Genomic DNA, 21,410 nt, shown 5'->3' with positions numbered 1-21,410 from the left:
GCCATTCCCTGCTGGGGTGAGCTGAATTCCTTTTTGTCAGTTTGCTCTGTCTTCAGAAAATACCTGAGTACTGACATAGTCTTTTTGAAGCCTAGCGTCTTCAGGTCCTTTTTCCCTGTCAGTCTGTTGGCTCTTATTTTGATAGGGTTTTTCGTGGATTGCAGACAGCAGCCTTCCTATCCTGTCCTATCTAGATAGCTTGGGCCCCATCATTTGTTCAGTCTATCTTTCTATCTGTGTTAGTGTTTTTTCTTCTTGCTTCACCATCATTATATGTTGGGGGCTGCCTATTGCTTTGGGGTCTCCTCTGGGGCAGTTTAGATTTCCCTTTCTGTCTTTAGGCTATGTAGTTCTCCGGCTGTGATCGAGGGGTCTAGGGCACCGCAGGAACTCCCCACGGCTACTGCTAGTTGTTGTTGATAGGTTCAGGGGTCTGCAATCCGATAGCTGCCAACGTCTCTGGTTTTCTGGACTTAGCTAGCATTTCTGTTTTTGCCTCCTACGGTGACTCATTCATAACACATCTCCTGTATATAATTATATATGTACAGCTGGTATAACCTGGACATCCCCCGTATATAATTATATATGTACAGCCGGTGTAACCTGGACATCTCCTGTATATAATTGTATATGTACAGCTGGTATAACCTGGGCATCTCCTGTATATAATTATATATGTACAGCTGGTAAAACCTGAGTATCTCCTGTATATAATTATATACAGTATGTACAGCCGCTATAACCTGGGCATCGCCTGTATATAAATATATATGTACAGCCGGTGTAACCTGGACATCTCCTGTATATAATTATATATGTACAGCCGCTATAACCTGGGCATCACCTGTATATAAATATATATGTACAGCCGGTATATCCTGGGCATCTCCTGTATATAATTATATATGTACAGCCGGTATAACCTGGGCATCGCCTGTATATAAAAATATATGTACAGCCGGTGTAACCTGGACATCTCCTGTATATAATTATATATGTACAGCTGGTATAACCTGGGTATCTCCTGTATATCTCCTGCTCAAAAAAATAAAGGGAACACGTAAACAACAGAATCTAACTCCAAGTAAATCAAACTTCTGTGAAATCAAACTGTCCACTTAGGAAGCAACACTGATTGACAATTAATTTCACATGCTGTTGTGCAAATGGAATAGACAACAGATGGAAATTATTGGCAATTATCAAGACACACGCCATAAAGGAGTGGTTCTGCAGGTGGGGACCACAGACCACATCTCAGTACCATTGCTTTCTGGCTGATATTTTGGTCACTTTTGAATGTTGGTTGTGCTTTCACACTCGTGGTAGCATGAGACAGACTCTACAATACACACAAGTGGCTCAGGTAGTGCAGCTCATCCAGGATGGCACATCAATGCGAGCTGTGGCAAGAAGGTTTGCTGTGTCTGTCAGTGTAGTGTCCAGAGGCTGGAGGCGCTACCAAATGACAGGCCAGTACACCAGGAGATGTGGAGGGGGCCGTAGGAGGGCAACAACCCAGCAGCAGGACCGCTACCTCCGCCTTTGTGCAAGGAGGAGTGATACAGACAAGGCGTGCACTCTATGGATATGAGGTAGGTGCCAGCTGAACCTGGAACTTAGTCCAGACGGTCATCCAGTGAAGAGAAAACAGCTGCACTCTGGGAAGTTTTGATTTTCAATGCAAAAAAATTTTTTATTGAAGACACCACAGGGAATAGTGCGTTGAGGTAACGTTTCAACCCTATGTCGGGTCTTTCTCAAACCTCACTAGAAGAGACACATACAAAGATAGACATTAGGATATATACAGTGATAATCACAAAAATGTACGAACTCTGTAGAGGTTTAAACAGATATACATATTTACATGATTACATACCGGTATTTACACTATGTACAAATTTATCATATACAGGATCGTTGTGTGCAAAATCATTGTAGAACAAAATTGTACAAATCAGTTAGCCCATAGGATGTTGGAGTTAGATCCAGTAAATATTGATTGAAGCAGCTGTGGAGCTGGGTTACATGCATTCCTATGGCATTCCACACATGCTGTGCTAATGCTGTGGCTGTGTCTAGATGACCTCTCTGTGACATATATATATATATATATATATATATATATATACTCTATGTATGACTTGTGTATATGTGACGTGCTCAGATGTCTGGATAGTAGAGCGCTCTATGTAGATGACTAGGCGAGTGAGGATCATGCAGCAATGTTAGATTCCGTCACACTGAGAGGAGACGCTTTATTTAGTCACCAGAGAATACAATAGAAAGAACATTAATAGCACAGAAACCGGGATGTGAACAGCGCCATGTGAGCGCGGAGGAGCCGGGGTGACGTCAGGTGTAATCACTTCACATTCCCATTACCGGCGCCGTCACCTGCAGGTTACAATATCAGGACCGGCACTATCACAGACCCAGCGGAGCTGACTGTCTGAGCCGTCAAGCTTTGCTTCACATTTATTATGACTGTGATTTAATATTTGGGTTTTTATTTAGGTCATTCTTTATTTTCTCGTTCTTTTTCATTTTGATGAATTTGTTGCCAATTTTAAAAATGCTTCTTTTTTTTGGCCTCTTTGCTTTTTGAGCCTTTTATAAAGTAAATATTATCCCAACAAGCTGGAGGTTGTCTCATGTCAGCCTTGTACCGTGCAGAATAGATACATTAATCACACAGATTTTTGACAAATTCTGCTAAAACAGACGGATAACCAAAACCACATCCATAACTGCAAATAAAAAAAATTCATACAAAATCAACTAAATGTAACTTTAACTTTTTTTTTTTTTTTTGCTTTTGTAATGGATTCTTTTTCCGAGAGCGATAACGTTTCCCGTTCCCACAGCCGTATGAGGGTTTGCTTTTTTTTTTTTTTTTTTTGCAGCACAATGTGCGGAAAAACAGGAAAAGAATTAAATTGCTGTAAAACAGTAAAAAGTGGAATTTACACATTGTTTTTTGGGTTTTGTTTTTTAGTTTTTATTGTCTGGTAAAAAAAAAAAAAATACAGAGACGCGGACTATTTCCTGCTCCACTGCTGGAAGAAAGTGTCTTCTAATCACAGGCAGGAGGATTGGGAGGTGATTATGATCCGTCTTCAAGTCAAAAAGGTCCAACTAGCTCCTATTTACTAATCCCAGTCCATAGCAGTGACCACCTCCACCTCACTGGTGTCTGATGGGAATTGGCGGACAGGGCCCGGTACTGATCCAGCCATAGCCCCATCAAGAGTCATTTCATCTCATCGGTTCATAAAACATGACAACAATCTGTATCAGATATTTCTTTTTCCCATTCTTGATGTTTTCACTTCTGTGTCTTGCTCAGTGGTGGTCGGGCTCAGCCTCCTCACCTCGGCCATGTCTTTGAGCACTGAACACCTCGTACGTCTGTGTCTTGCTCAGTGGTGGTCGGGCTCAGCCTCCTCACCTCGGCCGTGTCTCTGAGCTCTGAACACCTTGTTCTTCCGTGTCTTGCTTAGTGGTGGTTGGGCTCGACCTTCTCACCTCGGCCATGTCTCTGAGTACTGCCAACGTTGTATTTCTGTGTCTTGCTCAGTGGTGGTCAGGCTCGACCTCCTCAACTTGGCTGTGTCTCTGAGCACCTCGTACTTCTGTGTCTTGCTCAGTGGTGGTCGGGCTCGGCCTCCTCACCTTGGCCGTGTCTCTGAGCACTGAACACCTTGCACTTCTTGCACAAAATCTCTTTTTTTGGCCCATTTTGCCTGAAAAAACGAGCTTGTAATAATTCAGTACACCCTAATAAAGGGTGGGACATCATGAAGCCACACCCCCTCATTACACAAATACTCATCACCTGATCTGCTTCACCCAATATTCACATTTATACAGCTCGGAGGAAGGAAATCTGCAGAATAATGATGATGATTGATCTGGTCAGAATCCTCATTGCCTAATATTTCTGCACAGTGTAACAGCTCGGGTAACATTGATCTGGTGGTGGAGACAGTGGTGCGGCCATTTCTGCAAAGCCTTCCATGTTTTTCATGCTACTGTGATCAGCCTGAGTGGCTTAAACCTGGTCCTGTGGCTGCAGCATCTCCAGACTTGTCTCCACATCAGGGCGGGGACTTCGTTGGTCAGCGATTACACAGGAGGTGCATTGTCTCCGGACTTGTCTCCATATCAGGGACTTCATTGGTCAGTGATTACACAGGAGCTGCAGTGTCTCCGGACTTGGCTCCAAATCGTGGAGGTCATTGGTCGGTGGTTACACAGGAGCTGCCAGCTGCAGATCTTGATGATTTGCCCAAGTGCATTCAGTGGAATAACTTTCCTCAGATGATCATTAATAACCTCAGTGACAGCAGCTGAAGCTGGAGGTGTCGGGGGTTCTGCACAAGGCTCAGACTCCAGACTGAAGAAATCCAGATTAATGAGCGAGCGTGCACGTCACTACTCATCACTCACTCGAGCATCAGTCTGCTCGGAATGCTCCTGACTCGGTGAGTATTTTTTGAATGTTCGAGTGGGAGTTGGAGTCCCCTCCCCACATGTAGACAGCCAATGAATATGCAGGGATTGCCTGCCAGTCACTGTAAGGCTGTGTGCCCACGTTGCGTTTTTTAAGCATTTCCGCAGCGCTTTTAGACAAGCGTTTCTGCTGCAGAAACGCTTAAGAAAAGCATCTAATGTAATAGAATGGAAAATGCACATGTGCTAATGGTGCATTTTTTTCCGCTGCGGAAACGCCTAACGGAAAAAAACGCAGCATGTTCATTAATTGTGCGGAATCGCGTGCGATTACACATACATACACTGTAATTGCAAAAATGCTTAGGAAAACGCGTGTCAAAAAGCGCATGCGGTTTCCCTGGCAAGGGCATGCGTTTCTGCTCAGGAAAAAAAACGCTTGAAAAACGCTACGTGGGCACATAGCCTAATGCCGTGGCCATCTTGGTTGTGGCATTACTGTTATTGGCTGGCTGCATAGCATCATCAGTTCTATATAAGGCCCGTGATGCCATGCTCGGCACACTGTACCCCGGCAGCATAGAGAGAAGTGCTGGCGAGAGATGGACAGAATTGTGGCTGCGCATTAGCCAGGGGTTCTACCACATTTATCTGTCAAGTACAACAACAGCCCTTCTTAGGGCTGGTGATAATCAATAGTAATACTGCTGTTAGCAGCACTTAGGGAGTGATTGTGCGGAAGGGATCGTGTAGGACCGGATAGGGTGAATTTCACGTCCTTTATGTTGCAGGCTGCAATTCAGACTAAAGCTCCTTCTCAGGGATAACAATATTCTTTTTGCTCTTCATCTTGCAAATTGTTCTGAGCAGGGAAATATTATACACCATTTTTACTGCGGCAGTTGTGCGTCAAAAGCATACAGCCAGACTTGGTTGGATCTCAATTGAATTGCTATATTTATACTGCAGTCTTATACGTCCATCTCAATTGGGCACATTTGCCTGGCATTGTAATATTGCTATTTTCTTGTGCAGTGACATCTTATACGGCATTTTTCGTGCTAGAGTTGGGCCTCAAAACCCCCCAATGTGTCACCGCATGACTATATTGATTCTGCAGTCTCATACGTCCATCCGAGGTGGACAAATTTGCCTGGCATTGTAATACTGCAATTTTTTCAGCAGTGACATTTTATACAGCATTTATCATGCTAGAGTTAGGCCAAAAAACACACAAAAAAAATGTGGTCACAAACAGCATTGCTATATTGATCCTGCAGCCTTATATGTACATCTGTAGTGGGCACTTTTTTCTGGCATTATAATACAGTTTGCAATGTTTTCTCAACAGGGATATATCATATGTAATTTAAAATTGACAAGGCGCGTGGTAAGGGTGGACAGGGAAGTGGACATGATGCTGATGGTGAGCACAGAGGCTACGGTCATGGGCAAGGTGAAACTGTGCCTGCCGCGGGAGCACAACAAACATACATATCATGTCGATCTAGCTTCCTGTCCCACTTTGTAGGGGGTGCGGAGCACCTCTCTAGAAGCCAGAACAGTGTGAAAAGTTTGTTGGATGAATAGCAGACAATACTTCCAGTCATTTTGCCAGCACCACCCTGTCTTCCACACGATCGAGTCTCAGTAGTCATGATTCTGGACCACATAATCCTCACCCTGCTCCTCCTTCCTCCCACCATGCCGAGTGCCCTGAGACGAGTGATCCCACACTTGGACACTCCGAAGAGCTGTTAACATTTCCATTTATACATTCGGGCCTCTCGCCCTGCCCGTTCCAACTGGGACATGATGAGGAGATCGCTTGAGACACAATTGCCAACAAGCGGTGTTACGTCAGCTAGTCAGGAGGAGGAGCAGGGTGCGGAAGTGGAAGGCGAGGTGGTGGACAATTAAGTCACTGATCCAACCTGGGAAGGTGACCTGCAGAGCGAGGAGCGAGGACAGCAGCGCAGCGCACAGGGGGAGGAATCTGCAGCACCACAACAGGCAGGTAGAGGCAGTGGGGAAGCCAGACACAAGGTGGGCAACTGAGCACCAACATGGGTGAAGTTGCCAAGCCAAGGTTAGGTGTTCCCGAGTCTGGCACTTTTTTAAGGACAGTCCAGTTAATCCATTTGCAACATCTGCCATTCCAGCATCAGCAGGGGCAGTACAACAGCGACCTGGGATTCAGAGATGATTCCACGGGTCTTCCCTATGCTGTTCCCATGTATTTCAGCACTGTTTCCATCGTTTTCAGCAATTTACAGACCCCCTCCAGACCTCCAGGGGGGAGAAGGGGCGCTGGAAAAATGCTTGAGTTTCCCATTGACTTCCATTATACTTGTGTATACTCTGGTCGAGCATCCCGAACATTAAGATTTGTTCAACTTGAGTGACGAGGTCCTGAGCATTTTAGTGCTCGCTCATCACTAGTGCAGATGTTTTGAACATTTATTCCACTTTGTCATCATTTGCAGATTGGTAACGTTCCCACCCTGTGATCTTCAGATCTCCACCACTTTTCTTCTTGGTTTTTTAGCTTTAATGTTGAGGGCTATATGGCGACATATATTTTGGGGGCTGCATGCAACATAACTTCCTTCAAGATATTTTTTTGTGAACGATATAAATACATCAGGAAACTGCTCCCATAATATATTCTCTGCGGTGGAGTCAGATGTGAAGGACTGGCATCCTGATCTGGGAGAGTCGGGCATGCGTGGGTCGTTGCGGGTCCTCTGTGTTATTTTCCATCCCTGGAGATACATTGTTACATCATTCTACATCTCGTCTGTGTTTACAATCATTGTATCCAGCGGCCATGTCTTACATTCCTCCCGACTGACCGAATGCTGCGCGACAGTGATCCAGACCTGGTCGGGGCTCAGACTTAATTTGGAGATTCGAGATTCTGAGATGAAGTAATGTAAAGACTGAGATTTAGAATCTGAAAGACTTGGAATCTGAAAATGAGCCAAATGTCAATCAAAGTTACTGTTCCCGGAAAAGCAGTTTTAGGATTTAGACGGCTGGATGTGATCATCCTGATCTGTCTGGTACAGAATGACAGAACTGCAGTTAGGGTCTTCTGGGTCATTCAGGGTCTGCGCAACGTTGGGTGACAATTCCCTCTTGGGTGGTAATTAATATCTTAATATATCGTATTAGTGTTACTCCAATTTTAACCCCTTCACTACCAAGGGTGGTTTGCACGTTAACTCCCGGGCCAATTTTTACAATTCTGACCACTGTCCCTTTATGAGCTAATAACTCTGAAACGCTTCCATGGATCCCGGTTGGAGTTGAGAGACTTTTGGTTTTTTAGGGTCGAGTTTCGTTTCGTGAAACCCGACTTTTCCAAAAGTCGGGTCGAGCAAGATCGGCCGATTATAGGGAAAAGTCGGGGTCGTCCCGAAACACGAAACCCAATGTAAGTCAATGGGGAATAAAAGTCGGCAGTGAGAGGAGGACAGGAAACACACCTACAGTGCCCATTTGAATGCCAAAAGCATCAATTCTTCTTACTGAAGCTTGTCAACCTTAATTTACTTCATAATACTAGTTACGCACTGAAAAATGGGGGTTATTTGGCTAAAGTTGTGTGGGGGGGGGGGGAGGGCTGGCTCCAGGTTTTCATGTGCCCTGGGCGAAAGAGCGCCCCTTTAACACATACCACAACTCATGCTGCTCCGATACGGCAGAGAAATAGCGGTATAGTACAATGAAAAATACTTCACTTTTTACATCTCATGACGAGGCCCATCTATTTCTCCATACAGAATCATTGGTCCCATATAATGTTTGAAACAGTATATGATGAGCTCCACATAATGCTACAGTATATGTTGGTCCCCATGGATGAAGCTCCACTGTCTTATGGGCCCAAATAATGCTCCAAACATAATGGGCCCCATTTCTAATGCTCTAGTGTATAATGGGCCCTGTAAATGCTGCTCCAGTGTCTGATGTCCACCTTTGGAATGTTCCAGTGTATGGTGGGCCCCATCTATCATTCTCCAGAGTATAGTGCTCCCCAAAAATTGCTGTCCCAACATTGAAAACAATCAAATAAGTCTCCTCGCTAGGGATCCCTGTACTAGTCTGGACTCCTCGTCGTCCCCATCTTCCATCTCACTGCACAGTATTTCAACCTTGCAAGTGCTGTGATCCTGAGCAAGCAGGGGGGGCCCACTCGTTGGCGACGGCACTGGCACAGGGCCCCTGATAGTACGGTGGTGTGTCTGATGGCGGGTGGGCCGAACCTGCACTTTCATCTGCAGCTTCCTCTTTGTCACCGTGTAAGATGGAACTGTATATGGGAAGGGTAACCCGAGTTTCATCAGGGTCAGATTCAGGCCGGGTAGCGTGCGAGGGGAATGTAGTGGTCTGGGTCAATGTACCAGCAGATTCATCGAGCAGTGGCTGGGCATCAGTGCACTTGTGTCGCCCCCAGGAGTACGGTCGCCACAGTGGCATTACCTTCTTCCTAGGGAGTGTGATGTCATGCTTGGGAGCAACGAAGGATCTCTCTAGCAGGTTAACTGATTGGGCGGCGTTATTCCCACGAGTCATGACCCTCCAAACAGCGTTCATGAAGGCAAAGTGTTTGTTTTACGTGGGCAGTATGGTTGCAAAGCTGAACCTTAAAGGAATGTCCAGAAGGGCACCACCAGGAGTGGAGCCTACGGCGTAACTTGACTCAACACGGGCAACCTCAACCATGCCAGCTACAGAACAGATGCACACATTGCAAGCTTAATTCCGTTAACGAACGAGACTCCGTCATGCCCCGCGGTCCGAGTCCGGCTTACTAGAGGGACACGTGTGGCTCTGGCACATGAGATTGGCCAATAACTGGTGTGTCATGCCCTTACATGTCCGTGGCTGCATGTGCGCTACACTGAAAAGGCCAGCGTTTGTCGCTTACAGGTGCAGATAACCCGCTGAACAACGTTAGTGATGGGGATCACTGATTACAATTATTACCCGCGAACGATGATTTCCCAGTAAGTGCAGGTCAACCGCAGTTCCGGAATTAGGCCTAACCGTCATTCCTGAAAAAATGAAAAACTTACAGTACGTGTGCAAACCACAGGTGATGTAGCTTGCTTAACAGCTCGCCAGCCGTTATCACGCCCAGTATGGATTACACGTGATTGCACAAAGGTGAGAAAGGGTACCGTATCCCCGGATAACATGTATGGATAGCGTACACATTCAAAAGATATGTCTATACATCAGGAGGCAGGCTCAGACGGTGTTAGGCCCAGTATGGATTGCACAAAGGTTAGAAAGGGTACCGTATCCCCGGATAACATGTATGGATAGCGTACACATTCAAAATATATGTCTATACATCAGGAGGCAGGCTCAGACGGTGTCAGGCACAGTATGGATTTGACGGCCCAGACTGCACAGCGGAGGAGCAGGGAGAGGTAAAGATTGCAAATGCTGGGGCCCTGCCCAAGCAAGGGGGGCCCACTCGTGGGCGTCGGTACTGGCACTGGGCCCCTCATAGTACGGCGGTGTGTCTGACGGCGGGTGTGCACCACCACCGTCAGAGACACTTGATTGCACTATGAGGGACCCTGTGACAGTGCCCGCGCCCAAGAGTCGGCCTACCCACCTGTCCAGGGCAACGGCACTCGTACGGTGTCGTGCGCTAGGTGGTGACCCCGGCCATGGGGGGGGAGGCAGCACAGTTAGGGAGTTTTAGAAAGTGGCATATGTTGATGTTGGACATTCAACTGATGCAAAAGGCGAAATAGGTCAAGTCCCAGGAAGAGGTGGACCAAAGCAAGCCATTTTTCTGTCACCCTATGTGTCATCAGGGGAAGGTGGGACAAAATCCTTGGAAACCCATGCATGGTTCATTTTAATGAAGGTTAGTTCATCCACATTTTGGGTTGACAGACGGGTCCTTTTTTCTGTCAGGATTGATCCAGCTGCACTGAAGACTCTTTCCGATAGCACACTTGCAGCTGGGCAAGCGAGCTCCTGTAAGGCATATTGGGCCAATTCAGGCCAGGTGTCCAGTTTAGCAGCCCAATAGTCAAAGGGGAATGACCTGTGTGGGAGAACATCGATATGGGAGGAAAAGTAGTTTGTAACCATAGTTGACAACTGCTGTCTCCTGTCACTTTCCATCGATGCAGTATTACCAGTTGTGTGAGCGGTACTTGAAAAATCAGTCCACAACATTGTCATGAAACCCCTGTCTCCAACGCCACTTCTGCTGTGTGCACCATGAACACCTCTGCCAAGCTGCCCCCGGCCCGTACGGCTCGTGTGAGAACCATCACCGCTGCTGTGTGCTGGGAATGCCTCAAGCAACCGATTTACCAGAGTTGCTTGTTTATTAGCCAATATTAGGTCAAGGTTCTCCTGTGGCATGATGTTTTGTAATTTGCCTTTTTAGCGTGGATCCAGGATGCTGGCCAACCAGTAGTCGTCATCGTTCATCATTTTGGCAATGCGGGGGTCCCTTTTTAGGATCCGCAAGGCATAATCTGACATGTGGGCCAATGTTCCCGGTGTCAATGATGCATTGCGAGTGCTGGGTGGAGGAGCACTTTCTGGCAAATCCACATCCCTCCAGTCACGCACAAACCCTGTACCAGACCTTGCCACGCCAACATTTTCACTTGCCCCACGAGATGCATCCTCCTCCCCTAAGTAATCATCCCCATCATCATCATCCTCCTCCTCCTCTTCTTCCTCCAACTCGTCCAGGAGAGGTCCCTGAGCAGACAATGGCTGAATGTCATCAAGGATTCCCTCTTCCTCCTCGTCAACATTGGCTGCAGACGCCTGCTCCTTAAGGTGCGTCAAAGTTTGCATGAGCAGACGCATAAGTGGGATGCTCATGCTTAGGATGGCGTCGTCTGCGCTTACCAGCCGTGTGCATTCCTCAAAACACTGAAGGACTTTACAAAGGTCTTTCAGCTTCGACCACTGCACACCTGTCAACTCCATGTCTGCTCTCAAAGTGCCTGGCCGTGTATCCTCCCACAAATGCATTATGGCCTGCCTCTGCTCGCACAGCCGCTCCACCATGTGCAGGGTGGAGTTCCACCTTGTTGCAATGTCAATAATGAGGCGGTGGTTGGGAAGGTGGAGCAATCGCTGCAGCTTCTGCATACGAACGGAGTGTACAGGCGACCGGCGGATGTGCGCGCACAGTCTTCGCACCTTATGGAGCAGGGCTGTTAACTCCGGATAATTTTTGAGGAAGCACTGCACCACCAGGTTCAAGGTGTGAGCCAAGCAAGGTACGTGGCTGAGTTTTGAAAGGGCTATGGCTGCCACAAAATTACGGCCGTTATCACTAACTACCTTGCCTGCCTCAAGATGTACACTGCCCAGCCATGACTCAGTTTGTCGCTTCAAGTACTCGGCCAGCACCTCGGCGGTGTGTCTGTCGCCCAAACACATCATCTGCAACACAGCCTGCTGACGCTTTCCACTAGCTGCTCGATAGGGGGACACCTCGTGTGGAACAGTGGCAGCTGCAGATGGAGTGCTCGTACGACTGCGCTCTGTGGACGAGCTGTCGCTTCTGGAGGAGGAGGAGGAGGAGGAGGAGGAGGGTGGAACGCCTACAGCCAACTGTTTCCTATACCGTGGGCTAGGCAGCACTGTCCCACCACCGCTGTCCCCTGTGGACCCTGCATCCACCACATTAACCCAGTGCGCAGTGATGGACACGTAACGGCCCTGGCCATGCCGACTGAACCATGCATCAGTTGTGAGGTGCACCTTTCCACTCACTGACTGCTTGAGTGCATGGACAATGCGGTCTTTCACATGATGGTGGAGGGCTGGGATGGCTTTGCGAGAGAAGTGGCGACTGGGTAGGTCATAGTGTGGTACTGCATAGGCCATGAGTTCGCGGAAAGCTGCGCTTTCCACCAACCGATAGGGCATCATCTCAAACGAGATTAGTTTGGCAATGTGGGCGTTCAAACCCAGTGTACGCGGATGAGAGACTGAGTACTTTCCTGACCTACTCATAGTGTCTGGGAGGGTGAGCTGGACTTGAGAGCTGCATATGGTGGAAGTAGCGGTGGACAGGGCGGACTGAGAGAGGGTTGATGATGGTGATGGAGTTGGTGTTCTTTCTGATGGCCTAGAATCAGTCTTTCGTTGATATAACAGTGGGATTCCCTGACTGCTGTGGCCTTGCAATGACACCTCAACATTTGCTGCTGTGCTAACCGGTGGGCTTACAGTGGGGGAAACAATGTAGCGTTGCTGACTACCTTCGTTGTGATCAGTTGCACATGTGGCACTTGAGGTTTGGTGTTGTGTCCACGCTTGCAAGTGCATGCTGGTTAAATGTCTAAGCATGCAACTGGTATTCAAATTTTTCAGATTTTTCCCTCGGCTAAAGGTCTTTGCGCACTTCTTACAGATAACCTTGGCCTGATCATGAGGATTTTGGTCAAAAAAGTGCCATACTGCACTCTTCCTACTTTGGCAGACATTTTGCGGCCTAGCACGCTGTGATCTTTTGACCCTCTGGACAAGCTGTCCAGCAACTCTTTTGATTTTTGGAACCTGTCTTTGGAGTGCTCCGGGCCTGCCAGATAACAGCTGTTGCGATGTCGATGTCTGCTGTGGATGCTCCTCATCTGAGCTATTGGAAGCAGCACCCTCTTCCCCGAATGGATGCCAATCTGGGTCAACAACTGGGTCATCCATCACCTCCTCTTCTATGTCATGTGCACCTTCCTCTGTGTCACCGTGTATGGTGGTATAGTGTGCGGGAAGGGGCACCTGAGTCTCATCAGGGTCAGAATCTGGCTCTGTACACTGCGAGGACAATGTAGTGCTCTGAGTGAATGTACCAGCAGAATCATCCATCAGCGGCTGTGCATCAGTGCACTCCATGTCAGATTCATCTTGGCCTGGGTAATTCACCATTTCACTTGATAATCCAGGCATGGTATGTGAAAACAGCTCCATGGAGTAATCAGTAGTATGGCCTGCGTCATCCTTCAATCTTGGTTGGGGTGAAGGACACAAGGAAAGGTGTGGTTCATGAACATGAGCCTCCAATGACGACTCAGTGCTTTTACTTTTTACAACTGAAGAAGAGGAGGCGATAGAGCTGGAGGCTGAGTCAGCAATGTAAGACAAAACTTTTTCCTGATGCTCTGGCGTTAAAAGCGGTTTGCCAACTCCTAGAAAACTAAGCGTTCGAGGCCTTATGTAGCCAGACGATGACGCAGGCTCAACACCTCCTGCATTCGGTCCTTTTTTGCTTTTGCCACTACCATCAGATCCACCACCAACACCATCATTACCAGCTGCCAACCCCCGCCCAATTCCACGGCCTCTTCCACCAGCCTTCCTCATTTTTGGTAGAAATGTAGACAAAATCCAACAAACTATATAGTAATGTAAAACAAGGTGTCTATAGGACAGGGGAGATTTAGATTTTCTGCAGACACTGGACACTTGGATTGTGTGAGGCCCACTGAATATCAGAGCGCTATGTCACAGGCTCGATGGCACAGGTGTGAAAAAAGTGAATTGTAGAATTGGGCAGAATAGGAATCTCCCTAGAGTGTAGGTCTGTAAGAACGGAACAAGTCCTCCACTTATCCTTCCACAGTGACACACAGATAGCTTCACTGTGGCTGTGATAACAGCCGTTACACGGTACTGTGTGAGGAGCGTACACCGCTGTATGGTGTGAATAAATGCACGCTCAGTACCTCAGCAGGACAAAAAAAAAAAAATTGGGATTGCTTTTAAAAAAGCAGTTTGCAGAGCAGTGGGGAAACAGCAATCAGCTGTCAGGAAGCCTTAGAAGGCAGCCCAACAACCAACACCACTGATACACCACTATATAGCCTCCCCTTGCACTGCACACACAGTGACTTGTGTGTTGTGCAGGCAAAATCGCTAGCAGCAGAAGCAGTTTTTTTTCTTCTTCCCTGCCTAACGCTCTCCCTACAGAATCAGCAGCAGCAACCTCTCCCTATGCTAAGATCGGCAGAAGTAAGATGGCGGTCGGCGTGCACGCCCTTTTATAACCCCTGTGACGCCCACCAAAGCAAGCCAATCACTTGCATGCCCTTCTAAAAGATGGTGGTGACCCCTGCCTATGTCATCACGTTGCCCACAGTGTCCGTGGATCCTGATTGGCTGAAAAAGAGCGCTAAACAAACTTTTGAAACGCGACTTTGGCGCGTAAGTCGCCGACCTCGTGGCCGACCTCATCCTAGGGTCGGGTTTCGTTTCATGAAACCCGACTTTGCCAAAAGTCGGCGACTTTTGAAATTGTTCGACCCGTTTCGCTCAACTCTAATCCCGGTGATTCTGACATTGTTTTCTCGTGACATATTGTACTTCATGTTAGTGGTAAAATTTAATTCAAATAACTTGCGTTTATTTGTGAAAAAAATGGAAATTTGGCGAAAATTTTTAAAATTTCGCAATATTCCAAATTTGAATTTTTATGCCCTTAAATCACAGAGATATGGCACACAAAAAACTTGATAAGTAACATTTCCCACATGTTTACTTTACATCAGCGCAATTTGGGAACCAAAATTTTTTTTTGTTAGGAAGTTATAAGGGTTAAAAATTGACCAGCGATTTCTCATTTTTGCAACACCATTTTATGTTTACGGACCACATCACATATGAAGCCACTTTGAGGGGTCTATATGATAGAAAATACCCAAAAGTGACACCATTCTAAAAACCGCACCCCTTAAGGTGCTCAAAACCACATACAAGAAGTTTACTAACCCTTTAGGTGCGTGACAGGAATTTTTTGAATATTTAAAAAAAAAATTAACATTTAACTTTTTTTTCACAAAAAAAAAAAACTTCAGGTTCAATTTTTTTTATTTTACCAAGGGTAACAGGAGAAATTGGACTGCAAAAGTTATTGTGCAATTTGTCTTGAGTACGCTGATACCCGATATATGGGGGGGAACCACTGTTTCGGCGCATGGCAGAGCTCAGAAGGGAAGGAGCGCCATTTGACTTTTTCAATGCAAAAGTGGCTGGAATTCAGATCAGATGCCATGTCGCGTTTGGAGAGCCCCTGATGTGCCTAAACAGTGGAAACCCCCCACAAGTGACCCCATTTTGGAAACTAGACCCTCCAAGGAACTTATCTAGATATGTGGTGAGAACTTTGAACCCACAAGGGCTTCACAGAAGTTTATAACGTACAGCGGTACAATTAAAAAAATCATATTTTTTCCAAAAAAAATGATCTTTTCACCCACAATTTTCATTTTACCAAGAGTAACAGGACCCTAAAAGTTATTGTGCAATTTGTCCTGAGTACGCTGATACCCCACATGTGGGGGTAAACCACTATTTGGGCGCAAGGCAGAGCTCGGAAGGGAAGGAGCGCCATTTGACGTTTTTGGCTGGAATTGAGATCGGACACCATGTCGCGATTGGAAAACCCCTGATGTACCTAAACAGTGGAAACCCCCCACAAATGACACCATTTTGGAAACTAGACCCCCCAAGGAACTTATCTAGATGTGTGGTGAGCACTTTGATCCCCCAAGGGCTTCACAAAAGTTTATAATGCCTGGGCGTGAAAATATGATCTTTTAGTCACCAACTTTTTTATTTTCCCAATGGTACCAGGAGAAATTGGACCCCAAAAGTTGTTGTCCAATTTGTCCTGAGTACGCTGACACCCCATATGTGGGAGAAAACTACTGTATGGGCACACGTCAGGGCTCGGAAGGGAAGTAGTGACGTTTTGGAATGCAGACTTTGATGGAATGGTCTGCGGGTGTCATGTCGCGTTTGGAGAGCCCCTGATGTACCTAAACAGTGGAAACCCCCCACAAGTGACCCCATTTTGGAAACTAGACCCCCCATGGAACTTATCTAGATGTGTGGTGAGCACTTTGAACCCCCCAGTGCTTCACAGAAGTTTATAACACCCGGGCGTGAAAATAAAAAAATCATTTTTTTCCACAAAAATGATATTTTTGCCCCCAATTTTTTATTTTCCTAAGGGTAACAGGAGAAATTGGACCCCAAAAGTTGTTTTGTAATTTGTCCTGAGTAGGCTAATACCCCATATGTGGGGGTAAAACATTGTTTGGGCGCATGGCAGAGTTTGGAAGGGAAGGGGCACCATTTGACTTTTTCAATGCAGAATTGGCCGGAATTGAGATCAGATGCCATGTTGCATTTGGAGAGCCCCTGATGTGCCCAAACAGTGGAAACCCCCAATTATAACTCCAACCCCAACACACCCCTAACCCTAATCTCAGCCCTAACCCTAGCCCTAATCCTAACCCTAGCCCTAATGGGAAAATGGAAATAAATACATTTTTTTTAATTTTATTATTTTTCCCTAACTAAGGGGGTGATAACGGGGGGGGTTTGATTTACTATTTATGGCGGTTTTTATGTTTGGCAGCTGTCATACGCTAAAAGACGCTTTTTATTGTAAAAATAGTTTTTGCATCACCACATTTTGAGAGCTATAATTTTTCCATATTTTGACCCACCGAGTCATGTGAGGTCTTATTCTTTGCGGGACGAGTTGACGTTTTTATTGGTACCATTTTCGGGCACGTGACATATTTGATCGCTTTTTATTTTGTTTTTTGGGACGCAGAATGAACAAAAACCAGCGTTTCATGAATTTCTTTTGGGTGGTGCGTTTACACCGTTCCGGGTGCGGTAAAATTTATAAAGCGGTTTTATTCTTCGGGTCAGTACGGTTACAGCGATACCTCATTTAGGTCGTTTTTTTATGTTTTGTCGGTTTTATGCAATTTAAACTATTTTATATAAAAAATAATTATTTTTGCATTGCTTTATTCTGCGAGCTATAACTTTTTTATTTTTTCGCTGATGATGCTGGGTCGTGGCTCGTTTTTTGCGGGACAAGATGACGTTTTCAGCGGTACCATGGATATTTATATGCGTCTTTTTGATCGCGCGTTATTGCACTTTTTGTTCGGTGGTATGTTAATAAATCATTACTTTTTGCTTGGTTTTTTTATTTTTATTTTTTTAAGGGGTTCGCTTAAGGGGTTAACTATTGGGACAGTTTTATAGGGCGGGTCGTTACAGACGTGGCGATACCAAATGTGTACTTTTTTTGTTTTTTTATTTTCAAAAAATGAATTTATTGGGGAATTTTTTTTTTTTTTTTTAATTTATTTAGCGATTTTTTTAAAATTATTTTTACACTTTTGTTTTTTGCTTTTTTTTTTTACTTTATTACAATGTCCCAGGGGGGACATAACTGTCCTGTGACAGATTGCTGATCTGTCACTTCACAGATCACTGTGACAGATCAGCAGGCTTCCTCATGCCTGCGCTTTGCAGGCACTGAGGAAGCCAGCTTCCTGCAGGCCCCCGCTGCCATATTGGATCCGGGGACCTGCAGGAAAGGAGCCCCCGCAGCAGCGCTGCACATTGCGCTGCCGTGGGGGGTCAGGGAAACACGGAGGGAGCCCCCTCCCTGCAGATGCTTCCCTTTAACCCCCGGTACACCGCGATCTTGATTGATCACGGTGTGCAAGGGGTTAACGTGTCGGGACGCCCCTGACACATTGTGCCAGGTGTCAGCTGTGATAATCAGCTGACATCCGGCCGCGATCAGCGGCGCTCAGCAGCAAGACTCGGAAGAACCCCGGGAATGGCACCTGGCGGATGCCGCAGGACCTGGCAGCCGCTTAGTTATGCCCGTCCTGTGCAAGGGGTGAGTCTGGGACCAGTGGTTCTCCAAGCTGGAGTATGTGTATGGTTTTTCCTTATGTTCTGAAAGGGGAAAAGGGGGGGGGAAAAGGGGGAAGGGGGGGGGGGAAGGCAAAATACTGATGAAAACAGCCACTATTAAACCTACCAATTCATGGAGGGGATGGCTGCCTAGTAAAAAATGCACGCACACAGCTCGAGATCGCCACCGATCACTGGAGTCCTAGAAGCACATACTCAGCTTGGCTTACTTATCCAGATGCCTTCTAATTGGCCAAACTGAAGTCTTTTGTTGCACTTTCCATACTGTTTTCAATGGGTGGGGGTTTTTTTCTGCAAAAACACTAAAGTTTTTTTTTCCCATTTTTTAAGGTGTTTTGGGACATTTTATTGAAATAGAAGCAAGTGCTTGAACATTGCATGTAAACTCTGCGCTTTTAGTCACAGCATTTTTTGTGCTAAAATTTTTATGCTATTGTTATACACAACCCCTTTTAGAAACTGCATGAAAACCATGTGGGAATGTTTTTTTCTATAAGCTTCTCTATAGGTGCAAAAAATGCATATGTAAAATGCTTATAAATAAAAAAAAGTCCTCAAAAATGTATTATTAAAGCCCATTTTTGTGGGATTTATTTTAGTTGTAAACATTTTGTGCATTTATTTAGATATTTTATAGGAAGCAGATAATAAAAACAGCAGGAATATATCAACAAAATACCACGAAAAGCGATTTGTGCAAATCCAGGCTTAAGAAGTTCTGGTGTAGTCCAGTATTCATGGTTCCATCAATGAGAAGTTCTTCATGTCTGGGGGCAGTAGAGTCCACCCAGACAGTTATGGCAGCACATCTATGTGAACCTGGTTCTTACTATGGAAGCCTAGCTTTACACCAGACATATTGGAACGTTGCACACAATGTCTTACAGGTCATTTATGCTCCTCAAGGACAGCAGTGGTCGCCTCCTTGCTCCTCTACCATACATCACATTACTATGACTTTTTTTTAACAATTTTTTGTTACGCACCTGTACTGGATCTTTGCTTTGTTCACTCCAGTCCACTGGACTCTGCTTTGCTTCACATCAGGCTTTGAAGATGGCCTGGAGTGATCCCATGTGACCTTCCACCTGGGCCTATATAAGGCTTACTGAGACACACACCTGTGTCTTGGTATGAAGACAGTGTTGCTAGACTCTGGCTTGCTCTATGCATCTTGACCTCCTTAGCTGCTGTCTACAGTCTCCTGGATGTCTTCCGCCTGCCTGCGGTTTCCTGCACTCCACCTGCCAGCCTGTGGTCTCCTGAAGTCTTCAGTCTGTTTACAATTTCCTGCAGTCTCCTGACATCTTCTGCTTGCATCTGGTGTCCTGCACTCCACCTGCCTGCCTGTAGTCTCCTAGATGTCTCCTGCCTGCCAGCGATTTCCTGCACACCTCCTGCATACCTGCGGTCTCCTGGACATCTGCCACCTACCTGCTGTTTCCTGTATCCCACCCACCTACCATCTCCTGGACATCTTCCACCTGCCTATTTCCCACATCCTACCTACCTGTCTGTTGTATTCTGTTCTTTGGCTGTCCGTGTACCGTGTGCCCCACCTATCTGCTGCACTGATGCCCGTGTGCCCACCCAGACAATAGACCTGGAGGATTCACCTGGTGAGTCTAACATTTTGAGTGGCAAATTGCTATATGAGAGTGCTAGGGATTATGTGAGACCAGGAGATGAGTATTATCCTCAGTAGCTGTGATCTACGGGCCCCTGTAATGGATCACACACTGTGGATTCAACGTATCATACACAACACTATCCATAGCTTTTCCTTACACAACTCCGCTCTCCATAAATCAAGGAAATTGAGAACAAAACCCATTCACTTTAATCTAATTAGCTTCATGGGACATATTTTCTCTCCTGCATTTTTTCCAATGACTTTTTATTTTAATTTACTGTTTTTTTTTTTTTGTTCTTTTTTTAATTGTAATGGAATTTGGACTAATTATGTATAGAATTGATTTCCAGGCCATTGTCATCTACAGAAAAAGCTATGGCCGATAGATCGGAAGGAGAAGAATGGAGCAATTACCCGAGACCTTTACGTGCAGCTTCTTTACAATTATTAATTCATTTTGAGTTATTAAAGAAAACTCCATGCTCATTTTAATGGAAAATTTCATTGTAGGCTAAGTGTCGTCCTATAATAATGAGGTGGTTAATGAACTCACAATCCATATCCCTCACCTTTGTGCCCTACTAGTACATATGGACACCATAGAGGGATCCTTTACTTTAAGTCAGTATTTGTTGCTTTTATTCTTTATTTCCACTTCTAATAGCAGGGTTCTCAAAAGAATTAATTATCTGCATGTTTTTCCTGGCCAGAGATTTCCCCAGCCCATGGGTTTCTGTCTCCAGCAATAGTGTTAGGGTATGTGCACACGTTGCGGATTGCTGTGCAGATTTTTCCACGTGGAATCTGCATCTCTTGGCAGAATCTGCAGGGTTTTTTTATGCGGATTTTGTTCGGATTTCGCCTGCGTTTTTACACCTGTGGATTTCTATAATGGAATGGGTGTAAAAACGCTGCGGAATCCGCACAAAGAATTGACATGCAGCGGAAAGTGAACCACTGCGGATTCCATGCAAAATTTTCCACAGCATGTGCACAGCCAATTTTTTTTCCCTATAGGTTATGTGGATCTGCAGCGGATCCGCAACGTGTGCACATACCCTTATATTGCCAGTAAAGCACTGCTAAAAAAAGATCCAGGAAGTTCCTGCTCACTGTGTGTGTAGCTGAGCACAGGTTTCACTTTCACTGTGCAAGCTGACATACAGGATGCTGAGATCCTAAGCTATAAGAAATACCAGTTGTAAGCTGGTATCTGAATAAATCTATACAATGTCCTACAGCTGAACCGTACAGAGATTAATCCACTGCCAACATGAAACAATACAAAAAGTAATGTCTAACTGAGTTCAGGGGGTAAGGAGGGTCAAAAATTGTGTGTTTTAAGGACAAAATATTTGACATTAATGGAGTTTTCCAGGACTTAGACGTTAATGGCTTGTCTTTCGATGACCGTATTTCCGGTTCAAGTCTGATCTGTGAAACGTTGGATCGCACTCATACCCATGTTATTTTATGGGGCTGTGAACATGTGCAATTTTTTCTTTGGTCAGTGGAAATGAATGGCAGCATGCACGATTTGTCTCTGATAATCGAA

At 45.8% G+C, this 21,410-nt stretch overlaps 1 protein-coding gene and 1 long non-coding RNA gene across 2 annotated transcripts in view; one reads left to right on the top strand and one right to left on the bottom strand.

Annotated features, from left to right (window-relative positions):
• LBH (LBH regulator of WNT signaling pathway) overlaps window positions 1–19,319 on the bottom strand; it is a 53,993-nt gene extending 34,674 nt beyond the window's left edge. The window contains exon 1 of the mRNA XM_073556358.1: window positions 19,209–19,319. The gene's annotated coding sequence lies outside the window, so the exon portion shown is untranslated. The remainder of the gene's footprint in view (window positions 1–19,208) is intronic.
• A 139-nt stretch (window positions 19,320–19,458) lies between these two features.
• On the top strand, window positions 19,459–20,476 carry LOC141060081 (uncharacterized). Its single transcript, XR_012222659.1, has 2 exons — window positions 19,459–19,841; window positions 20,206–20,476. It is a non-coding gene; the product is annotated as an uncharacterized lncRNA (long non-coding RNA).
• The last annotated feature ends 934 nt before the right edge of the window (window positions 20,477–21,410 follow it).

Source organism: Dendrobates tinctorius, unplaced genomic scaffold, assembly GCF_039654945.1.
Source record: "Dendrobates tinctorius isolate UK_male_01 unplaced genomic scaffold, ASM3965494v1 ptg000232l, whole genome shotgun sequence".
Classification (NCBI taxonomy): Eukaryota; Metazoa; Chordata; class Amphibia; order Anura; family Dendrobatidae; genus Dendrobates; species Dendrobates tinctorius.
This window is presented reverse-complemented; position numbering and strand designations above follow the sequence as displayed.